The sequence below is a fragment of the Rhinolophus ferrumequinum genome, chromosome X (genome assembly GCF_004115265.2).
Source record: "Rhinolophus ferrumequinum isolate MPI-CBG mRhiFer1 chromosome X, mRhiFer1_v1.p, whole genome shotgun sequence".
NCBI lineage: Eukaryota > Metazoa > Chordata > Mammalia > Chiroptera > Rhinolophidae > Rhinolophus > Rhinolophus ferrumequinum.
This window is the reverse complement of record NC_046284.1, coordinates 36,662,689-36,673,607: the sequence shown is the minus strand read 5'-3', so window position 1 is coordinate 36,673,607 and position 10,919 is coordinate 36,662,689. Positions and strand designations below refer to the sequence as shown.

At 40.1% G+C, this 10,919-nt stretch overlaps 1 pseudogene; it reads left to right on the top strand.

The window, feature by feature from the left end:
• Positions 1 to 6,134: 6,134 nt before the first annotated feature.
• LOC117027227 (40S ribosomal protein S8-like) lies at positions 6,135 to 6,762 on the top strand (annotated as a pseudogene).
• Positions 6,763 to 10,919: the final 4,157 nt, after the last annotated feature.

The following is a 10,919-nucleotide window of genomic DNA, read 5'->3' as shown; positions in this document are numbered from 1 at the left end:
ATCAGACAAGAAAAAGAAATAAAAGGCATCCAAAGTGGTAAGGAGGAAGTAAAATTATCATTATATGCAGATGATATGATACTATATATAGAGAACCCTAAAGACTCCATCAGGAAGCTATTAGAGCTGATAGATGAATTTAGTAAAGTAGCAGGATACAAAATTAAAATCAGAAATCAGTTGCATTTGTATATACCAATAATAAAACATCAGAAGGAGAAATTAAAAAAACAATTCCATTTACAATTGCTCCAAAGACTATGAAATACCTGAGAATAAATTTAACCAAAGAAGTAAAGGATCTGTACTCAGAAAATTATAAGAGACTGAAGAAAGAAATGAAAGAAGATATAAATAGATGGAAAGACATATCATGTTCATGGATAGGAAGAATTAATATAGTTAAAATGTCCATACTGCTTAAGGCAATATACATATTCAACGCAATTCCTTTCAAACTACCAACGACGTTTTTCACAGAAATAGAACATATAATCCTAAAATTTATATGGGACCATAAGAGACCCCTTATAGTCTCAGCAATCTTGAGAAATAAGAACAAAGTGGGAGGTATAACAATACCTGACATCAAATTATACTACAAGGCTACAGTAATCAAAACAGCATGGTACTGGCATAAAAACAGACAAATAGATCAATGGAACAGAATAGAGAGTCCAGAAATAAATCCATGCCTATATCGCCATTTATTCTATGACAATGAAAGCAAGAATGTACAATGGGGTAAAGACAGTCTATTCAAAAGGTGCTGGGAAACCTGGACAGACATATGCAAAAAAATGAACCTGGACCACCTCTTTACACCATATACAAAAATAAATTCAAAATGGCAGAAAGACTTAAATGTAAGATCTGAAACCTTAAAATACCTAGAGGAAAATCTAGGAAGAAACTTCACAGATATTACCCGGAGTAAGATTTTTACTGATATATCCCCTCGAGCGAGGGAAGTAAGAGAAAAAATAAACATGTGGGATTACATCAAACTAAAAAGTTTTTTCACAGCAAAGGAAACCGTCAATAAAACAAAAAGGGATCCTACTGAATGGGAAAAGATATTTGCCAATGATATATCTGATAAGGGATTAATAACAGAAATCTATAAAAAACTCACTCAACTCAACTCCAAAAAAAGAAACGACCCAATTAAAAAATGGGCAGAGGACTTGAAGAGACATTTTTCTAAAAAGGACATACAGATGGCAAACAGACATATGAAGAAATGCTCAACCTCACTAATCATCAGAGAAATGCAAAGAAGTGCTGGCACGGATGTGGAGAAAAGGGAACGCTTGTGCACTGTTGGTGGGATTGCAGATTGGTGCAGCCACTATGGAAAACAGTATGGAGGGATCTCAAAAATTTGAAAATGGAACTACCCTATGATCCAGTAATTCCACTCCTAGGTATCTATCCAGAGAAATCCAAAACTCCAATTCAAAAATCTTTATGCACTCCTATGTTTATTGCAGCACTATACACAATAGCCAAGACATGGAAACAACCGAAATGCCCATCGGTAGATGACTGGATTAAGAAACTGTGGTCCATTTATACAACGGAGAATTACGCAGCCATAAAGAAGAAAGAAATCTTACCATTTGCAACAACATGGATGGACCTAGAGAACATTATGTTAAGTGAAATAAGTCAGACAGAGAAAGATAAGTACCATACGATCTCACTTATATGCGGAATCTAAAGAAAATCATAAGTGAATGAACTAATCTGAAACAGTTTTGGAGACAAAGAGGAAAAACTGAGGGTTGCTAGATGGGCGGGGGGGCTGGGGGTAACGGGGCAGGTGAGGGGATTAGAAAACAGTCAGTAACCACAAGATGGCCACGGGGTTTTGAAAATTTTTCTGGGGAACGCAATCAATAATGTTGTAAAGTTTTTGTAGGGTATCCGATGGACACGTGTCCCATTTGGGAGACTACCTCAGGGAAGATGTAGATGCCCGATCACTGCACTGTACACCTGAAGCTGAACAATAATGAATGCCAACTACAATATTATATATATATATATATGTTTAGATATGTATGTATACACTTACAAGAGGCGGAGTACAGCATTGGGAGTGGAGACAGTGGAAATGGGATGGCTTGGTGCGATGTCAGAGAGATAGTGGATGGGGGGAGGGGGGTCCACAGTGTGAGGGATATAAATGATAAACGTCTAAGTATTACTTTGTCTTGTGCGCCTGAAACTAAAAAAAAAAAAAAAAAAGAAAAATGCTTTACCAAGTGGGGGGAAAAGAAATTGTAGCCAGCTGCAACGTGAATATACAAAATTACCAACAGTACCTCAGCAAAAATGGAACTACAATAGAAAAAAGTCTAATGTAGACTAGCAACCAAAATGCAAAATACCTAAGGAAAAAAAAACTGAGCAAGAAATTTGTGAACGCTTCGAGAAAAATGTGTACCTTATATAAGAATGAACTGAAATACGTTGTCAGTCCAGGTATTAAATTTAGAAATGTATTTTTTTAAGAAAAAGAAATATTTGAATTTCTACATCTACACCAGCTGCTTGCTGAAGTTTACTTAAGGTCTAAGATCTTGTAATCTACTATTGGACAAGCTAAACCATTTGAGTTATAGGAATTTGATATTAAGATTTAAATATACAGTAATATTAAAAAAAAAACCAGGGGGAACCATATATCCATTCAGTAGTAGTTCCCCATTTTGCCCTCCCTGTAGGCCCTGGCAACCACTAATCTGCTTTCTGTCTCTTTTGAGTTTGCCTATTCCGAACATTCCATGTAAATTCTGGACATTCCGTGTAGCCTTTGTGTCTGGCTTCTTTCACATACCGTAATATTTTTGAGATTCATCCATGTTGTGTAGTATGTATCAGTATTTCATTTGTTGTTATGGCTGAATAATATTCCATTGTAAGAATATGACACCATTTGTGTATCCATTCATCAGTTGATGGACATTTGGATTGTTTCTACCTTTTGGCTATTATGAGTAATGCTGCTGTGGACATTTGGGTGGATATATATTTTCATTTAACTTGGGTATATACCTAGGAGTAGAATTACTGGGTGCCACAGACTGAATGTGTGTCTACCTCCACCCCCCAAAAAAAATTCATATGTTGACACCTAATCCCCAATGTGATGATATTTGAAGGTGGGGCCTTTGAAAGGTGATTAGGTCATGAGGGTAGAGTCCACATGAATGGGATAAGTGCCTTAAAAAAGAGACTCCAGAAAGTTCCCTGGCTTCTCTGCCATGTGTGGACACAGCCAAGACTCATCTATGAACCAGGAAGCTGGTCCTCACCAGATACAGAAGCTGCCAGTGCCTTGATCTTGGGCTTTCCAGTCTCCAGAACAGTGAGAAATCAATTTCTGTTATTTCTAAGCCACCCAGTCTAAGGTACTTAGTTATAGCGGCCCAAACTAAGACACAGGTCACACAGTAACTCTCTGTTTAACATTTCAAGAAACCTCCTATTCTTTGCCATAGTGCTGCACTATGTTGCATTTCTACCAGCAGTGTATGAAGATTTCGGTTTTACCACATCCTGGCCAAAACTTAGTATTTTTTAAATTATAGTTATCATAGTGGGTGTGAAATGGTATCTCACTGTCATTTTGATTTGCATTTCCTTAATGAATAATGGCGTTGAACAGCTTTTCATATGCTTGTGAGCCATTTGTATAACTTCTTAGAAGTTTAATTCCAGTCCTTTGCTCATTTTTAAATTGCATTGTTTTTTTGTTGGAGAGATGTATGAATTCTTTATGTATTCTGGATACTAGACTCTTGTTGCACATATGATTTGCAAATATTTTCACCCATTGCGTGGGTTGTCTTTTCTATTTTTTTTCATAGTGACTTATTGAGATAGTGTACAAAAGTTTAAAATTTTTATGAAGTCAAATTTATGTGTTTTCTTGTTGTTGTTGCTTTGTGCATTTTGGGTCATATGTAGTTATGACTGTTTGCCCCTATGTTTTCTTCTAAGAGTTGTATGGTTATAGCTCTTATTATTTAGGTCTCCAATCAATTTTGAGTTAATTTGTATATGCGTATATGGTGTAAGGTAAGGGTCCAACTTCATTTGCAGTTGCCCCAGTACCATTTGTTCAAGAGACTATTGTTTTCCCACTGAATGGTCTTGGAAGCCTCTTGAAAACCAGTTGATCATAGATGCATGGGCATATTTATGGGCTCTCGATTTTGCTCGGTTATATCCTTATTCCAGTATCTTATTTTTGATTGCTGTAGGGAAGTGTGAATCTTCCAATTTTTTTTTTTCTTTTTCAAGATTGTCTTAGCTATTTGGTGACTCTTGATAGTCCATATGAATTTTGGGGTCAGCTTTTCCATTGCTGCAAAAATGGCTGTTGGGATTTTCATAGGGATTGCATTGACTCTGTAGATAGTTTAGGAGAGTGTTGCCATAGTTTATAAATTGCTTTCGCAGTCATCTCTTGATCCTCACTCACATTGTTTTCACAGTCAGCTCTTGATCCTCACTTGACCTTGTGAGATAAATGTTGCAAGAAGTGTGTTTCCCATTAGACACTGTCATGCGGGAGACCCTGCTTGCTGCGCCATTTGTCATGTGAGGCGGCCTGCGGGGCCTCTAGTCCCACTCCCCACATAAGAACGCAGAATATGGCTAGGCCAAAAAGGAACACCCACGGAGCCATAGGTAAGGGAGTCATACCACTATAGTCTCACTGGAGGCTGGAGTCACACGACCTGCAACCTGCTGCCTGCTTCTCTGCTTGCCAACCAACCAACCAATCAGTGCAGCCCCGCAGTTACATCAGTAGCCAATTGGCTAACCAGTTAGAGCTGATGGCCAACCAATCACAGTCGATGGTCATTCACCACCCAAGTCAGCACCTCCCCTGGTGAGGCTGAGAGCCTGGAAACTGCTCTCTGGGACTCTGTTCCCACAACACATAAAGAAATTGAGGTCAGTGAGATGGAGTAAGAAGCCCAAGGACTGACTGGTAGGAAGAAGGAGATGGGGTGGGGGCATGAAAGGCAGGAGGAATAAACACATGAAGAGCTCACAGGTGACAACCAGAATGATGCATTTGGGGAACCACATGTCAGTCAGTAAAGACTAGCATATTGGGGTGTAAAATATTGGGGTGGCTGAGGGACAAGTGGAGTCCACTAGGGGAGGCAGTACCACATAGGGGTTAAAACCATAGTCTCTGGTCAGACATACAGAAGATTGACATTCAGCTCAGCTACTTACAAGCTATGTAACTTTTTTTTCTTTTTCTTTTTAAAGATTTTATTGGGGAAGGGGAACAGGACTTTATTGGGGAACAGTGTGTACTTCCAGGACTTTATTTTTTTTCCGAGTCAAGTTGCTGTCCTTTCAATCTTAGTTGTGGAGGGTGCCGTTCAGCTTCAAGTTGTTGTCCTTTCAGTCTTAGTTGTGGAGGGCGCAGCTCAGCTCCAGGTCCAGTTGCCGTTGCTAGTTGCAGGGGGTGCAGCCCACCATCCTTTGCGGGAGTCAAACTGGCAACCTTGTGATTGAGAGGACGTGCTCCAACCAACTGAGCCATCTGGGAGCTCAGCCACAGCTCAGCTCAAGGTGCCATGTTCAGTCTTTATTTGCAGGGGGCACTGCCCACCATCCCTTGTGGGACTCGAGGAATCGAACTGGCAACCTTGTGTTTGAGAGCCCGCGCTCCAACCAACTGAGCCATCCGGGAGGCAGCTCAGCTCAAGGTGCCGTGTTCAATCTTAGTTGCAGGGGGCGGAGCCCACCATCCCTTGCGGGACTTGAGAAGTTGAACTGGCAACCTTGTGGTTGAGAGCCCACTGGCCCATGTGGGAATTGAACCGGAAGCCTTCAGAGTTAGGAGCACAGAGCTCCAACCGCCTGAGCCACCGGGCCGGCTCCTTAAGCTATGTAACCTTGATGATGACCCTTACCCTTCCAGAACTTCAGTTTCCTCATCTGTAAAATGGGGGCAATGTTATCAATCGAAGTTTGTTGTGAGAATGAAAGGGATGCCGATTGCTATTCCTGGCACATAGGAAATGCTCAAGAAATAAGTCTCAAAAAAACCAGACCATGACTCTGTGTTTTCTCTTTCCAGTCAGCACTGAGCCATGGGCATCTCTTGGGACAACTGGCACAAGTGCCGCAAGATGGGGGGCAAGAGAAAGCCCTTCCACAAGAAGCGAAATATGAGCTGGCACACCCTGCTGCCAACACTAAGATTAATCCCCGCCGCATACACATAGTCCGTGTGCATGGAGGCAACAAGAAGTACCTGCACTGAGGCTGGGTGTGGGGAACTTCTCCTGGGGCTCTGAGTGTTGTACGTGCAAAACAAGGATTATTGATGTTGTCTACAATACATCCAACAACAAACTGGTCTGCACCAAGACTCTAGTAAAGAACTGCATCATGCTCATTGACAGCACACCATACTGACAGTAGTACGAGTCCCAGTATGCACTGCCCCTGGGCCTCAAGAAGGGGGCCAAGCTGACTCCTGAGGAGGAAGAGATTTTAAACAAAAAAAAAAATCAAAGAAAATTCAGAAGAAATATGATGAAAGGAAAAACAATGCCAAAATGAGCAATCTTATAGAGGAACAGTTCCAACAGGGCAAGTTTCTTGCATGCAACGCTTTAAGACCAGGCCAGTGTGGCTGAGCAGATGGCTATGTGTTAAGAGGGCAAGGAGCTGGAGTTCTATCTGAGGAAATTCAAGGCCCAGAAAGGCAAATAAATCATCATCTCTCCTAGCTTAGGTCGTGTAATAAAGGTGTTTTTTTGTGTGTGTTCTGAAAAGAAAAAGAAAAAGAAACAATAGTCTCTGGTTTCCAGACTTCAAAATCTGATTGGCTTATCCCAATGGATTGATTCTATCCTGAGTCAGGTGACTCTATCTGCTCCAACCAGCTGTCACCAGAAGGCTGAAGTTATTTGGTATGAACATTGTTATTGCAGGGAATGGGGAAGAGAAGCAGAATGAAGAGTATAGAGCTCGGGGTCTGTGCCTATGGGTGAGGCCTAGAGAATGAGAGAGAGAAAAGTATTTCTTGATGATCTATGAGAGCTCCAGGATGTTCCTGCTAAAGTTGTCCTGGTTCCTGTTCCATAGCCATTACCTTCTGGACAGCATTCCCTACTCTCTAAGACTCAGTTTTCTCATCTCTAAAATTGGAGAGGTGTTAATTTTATTTGTATATCTATCTCTCATTGGAGCTGTGAGGATAAGCATCAAATGACATTGTGTTTATAGAGACTCTTGGCATAAATGCCATGTAAGTATATAGGATTATTAATTTACTGAGGAAATGACAGAACTGTTTTATCAAGCTGCTGAAGCAGATCTTACTCAAGGCCCTTGGGGAAGAAAAGACACTCACTCTGAGTTACTTAAGTTTATGAAAATACATGTGGAGAAACTGATGCAAAAAAGTCCAGAGGTCGTGGGCCCTGAGAATGAGTGGTTGTCAAAACCTCTGACCCAGCCCCCTCAACCCCAACCCCTACAGCCCTGCTTGTAGAACCAGAGAAGATAGACAAATGGTCAGTAAGCATATGAAAAAATGGTCAACATCTCTGATAATTAGGGGAAATGCAAATCAAAAGCACAATGAAGGATCACCTCCTAACCATTAGGATGGCCAAAGTGTATGTTATGTATGTACCAGGTTTTTATTCATCCATTCTTCTATTGATGGACATTTACATTGCTTCTGCCTCTTGGCTATTGTGAATAATGCTGCAACGAACATGGGTGAGCAAAGAGATATTGGTTTCAATTATTTTGGATATATGCCCAAATACATATTAATATATGTTACTTGAATTGCCAGACATATGGTAATTCTATTTTTTAATTTCTTGAGGAAACTCCATACTGTTTTCCATAACAGCTGCACCAATTCACGTCCCCATCAACAACAGCACATATGCATTCAAATTTCTCCACATCTTCTCCAATACAGATGATCTGGTCCTCAGGATAGACCCCTTCCTCCTTAGAGGTCTCATCATGACTTAGACTGCATTCTGTCCACTTATCTTGGGTACCCAAGTGGCCACCTCCAGGGGATAAGCAAAGGCATCTACCCTGGCATCCCAGTCTCCAACAGTTACATTATTTTGTTGGGCAATGACACAACCCACAGTCACTGACCTACAGAAGTCGCATGGGGCCTTTCATAATTGAATTCCCAACACCACACGAGGGTATTCTTAATTGTACATTTATCAAGAGCACGTTTGACCATTTAGTGTGGCCATTAATTATGCCTGAGGAATCTTTGAATAGCCAAATGTCACCTTTTAAGAGACAACCAAGCTCTTCTTATCTTACCATCTATACTGCTCTTCATTTAGCCAATTGCGAGGACTTATCTAGTTCATCAACTAGTTTTACCATCCACAGGGCAAATGGCAGAGAACTTGGACATGGAGCCTGCCATTTGATATGAGAACTCCCCAAAGAGAACTAAGCAGCTTGTTTCAATTCAGTGGGGAGAGATATAAGGTTCAGAACTTTCATCTCTACGATGGGTAGCTCCTCAGGTTGTTCTGCCACCAATCTTAGAGGCAGAGACTTCACTTATTGACTGTGAAATACCTCCACTTTTAGCATGTGTCATTTTATAATTTTATTGTATAGTTCCGTCTTTATTAGAATGGCCTTTGGATACCACCCAAGACAATAGTTCCTTTATGCCTCCATACAATGTGAGGTCCTTCATCCCAATAAGCATGTCTAAAAGGTTGAATCTAGCCCTGAATTTGGGGAGTACTCTAGTCCCAAATCCCACTGGACATCTCTAGGTGGTTTCATAGACCAGCCTGTGTGTATTTTAGTTGCAGACACATTAATAGCATTTGAATCAGTGCTGGGGTGTTCCATTGTCCTCTCAGAATACAGAACTCTTTACTATTGACTACACAGGTGGGTTCAGGAGGTTGTTAGAGGTCCCATTTAGTATGGGCAAAGGACGGGCTTGCCCAGCACTCAGCTGTGACCTAGTGACAAGTTCACCATTTATGAATCATGTGCTTTTTATTTACACTTTTCAATTTATTTATTGGGGTGACAATTGTTAGCAAAATTACAAAGATTTCAGGTGTACAATTCTGTATTACATCATCTATAATGTGTTCACCATTGTGTGTTCACCACCCAGAGTCAGTTCTCCTTCCATCACCCTATATTTGATCACCCTTACCCTCATCTACCACCCCCCACCCCCTTACCCTATGGTAACCACTAAACTATTGTTTGTATCTATGAGTTTTTGTTTCTCATTTGTTTGTCTTGTTCTTTTGTTGTTTTTGGTTTATATACCACATATCAGTGAAATCATATGGTTCTCTGCTTTTTCTGTCTGACTTATTTCGCTTAGCATTATGCTCTCAAGATCCATCCATGTTGTCACAAATGTTCCTATATCATCTTTTCTTACCGCTGAATAGTATTCCACTGTATATATATACCACAACTTCTTTATCCATTCATCTATCGAAGGACATTTTGGTTGTTTCCATGTCTTGGCCACTGTAAACAAGCTGCAATGAACATTGGAACACACGTGTCTTTTTGTATAAATGTTTTCAGATTTTGTGGGTAGATACCCAGGAGAGGGATTGCTGGGTCATATGGTAATTCTATTCGTAAGTTTTTGAGGAACCTCCACACTGCCTTCCATAACGGCTGCACCAGTCTGCACTCCCATCAACAGTGTATGAGGGTTCCTTTTTCTCCACAGCCTCTCTAACACTTGTTTCTATTTGTCTTGTTGATGATAGCCATTCTGACTGGGGTGAGGTGATATCTCATTGTGGTTTTATTTGCATTTCTCTGATGATTAGTGATGTTGAGCATTTTTTCATATGTCTATTTGCCATTTGTATGTCCTCCTTGGATAAATGTGTCTACAGGTTGTCTGCCCATTTTTCAATTGGGTTGTTTGTTTTTATGTTGTTGAGTTTCATGAGTTTCTTGTATATATTGGATATCAGCCCCTTATCAGAGGCACTGTTTGCAAAAATCTCCCATTCAGTGGGTTGCCTCTTTATTTTGTCTATGATTTCTTTTGCTGTGCAGAAGCTTTTAAGTTTCATATAGTCCCATTCGTTTATTTTATCTTTGACTTCCCTTACCTTTGGAGTCAAATTCATAAAATGCTCTTTGAACCCTAGGTCCATAAGTTTAGTACCTAAGTTTTCTTTTATGCAGTTTATTGTGTCAGGTCTTATGCTTAAGTCTTTGATCCATTTTGAATTAATTTTGGTACATGGTGACAGATAGCAGTCCAGTTTCATTCTTTTGCACGTGGCTATCCAATTCTCCCAGCACCATTTATCGAAGAGGCTGTCTTTCCTCCATTGTATGTTTTTAGCTTCTTTGTCAAAAATTGTCCATATTTATGTGGTTTTATTTCTGGGTTCTCAATTCTATTCCATTGGTCTACGTGTCTGTTTTCTACCAATACCATGCTGTTTTGATTATTGTAGCCCTGTAGTACAAGCTAAAGTCAGGGAGTGTGATATCTCCAGTATTGATCTTTTTTCTTAAGATTGCTTTGGCTATTCGGGGTCTTGTGGTTCCAAACAAATCTGATGATTTTTTGTTCTATTTCTTTAAAAAATGCCAATGGGATTTTGATGGGGATTGCATTAAATCTGTATGTTGCTTTGGGTAATATGGCCATTTTAACTATGTTGATTCTTCCAATCCATGAGCACGGAATGTCTTTCCATTTCTTTGTGTCTTCTTCAGTTTCTTTCAAAAATGTCTTATAGTTTTCAGCATATAGGTCCTTCACATCCTTGGTTAAGTTTATTCCTAGGTATTTTACTCTTTTTGCTGCAATTGCAAAAGGAATTGTTTTTTGTATTTCTTTTTCTGAGATT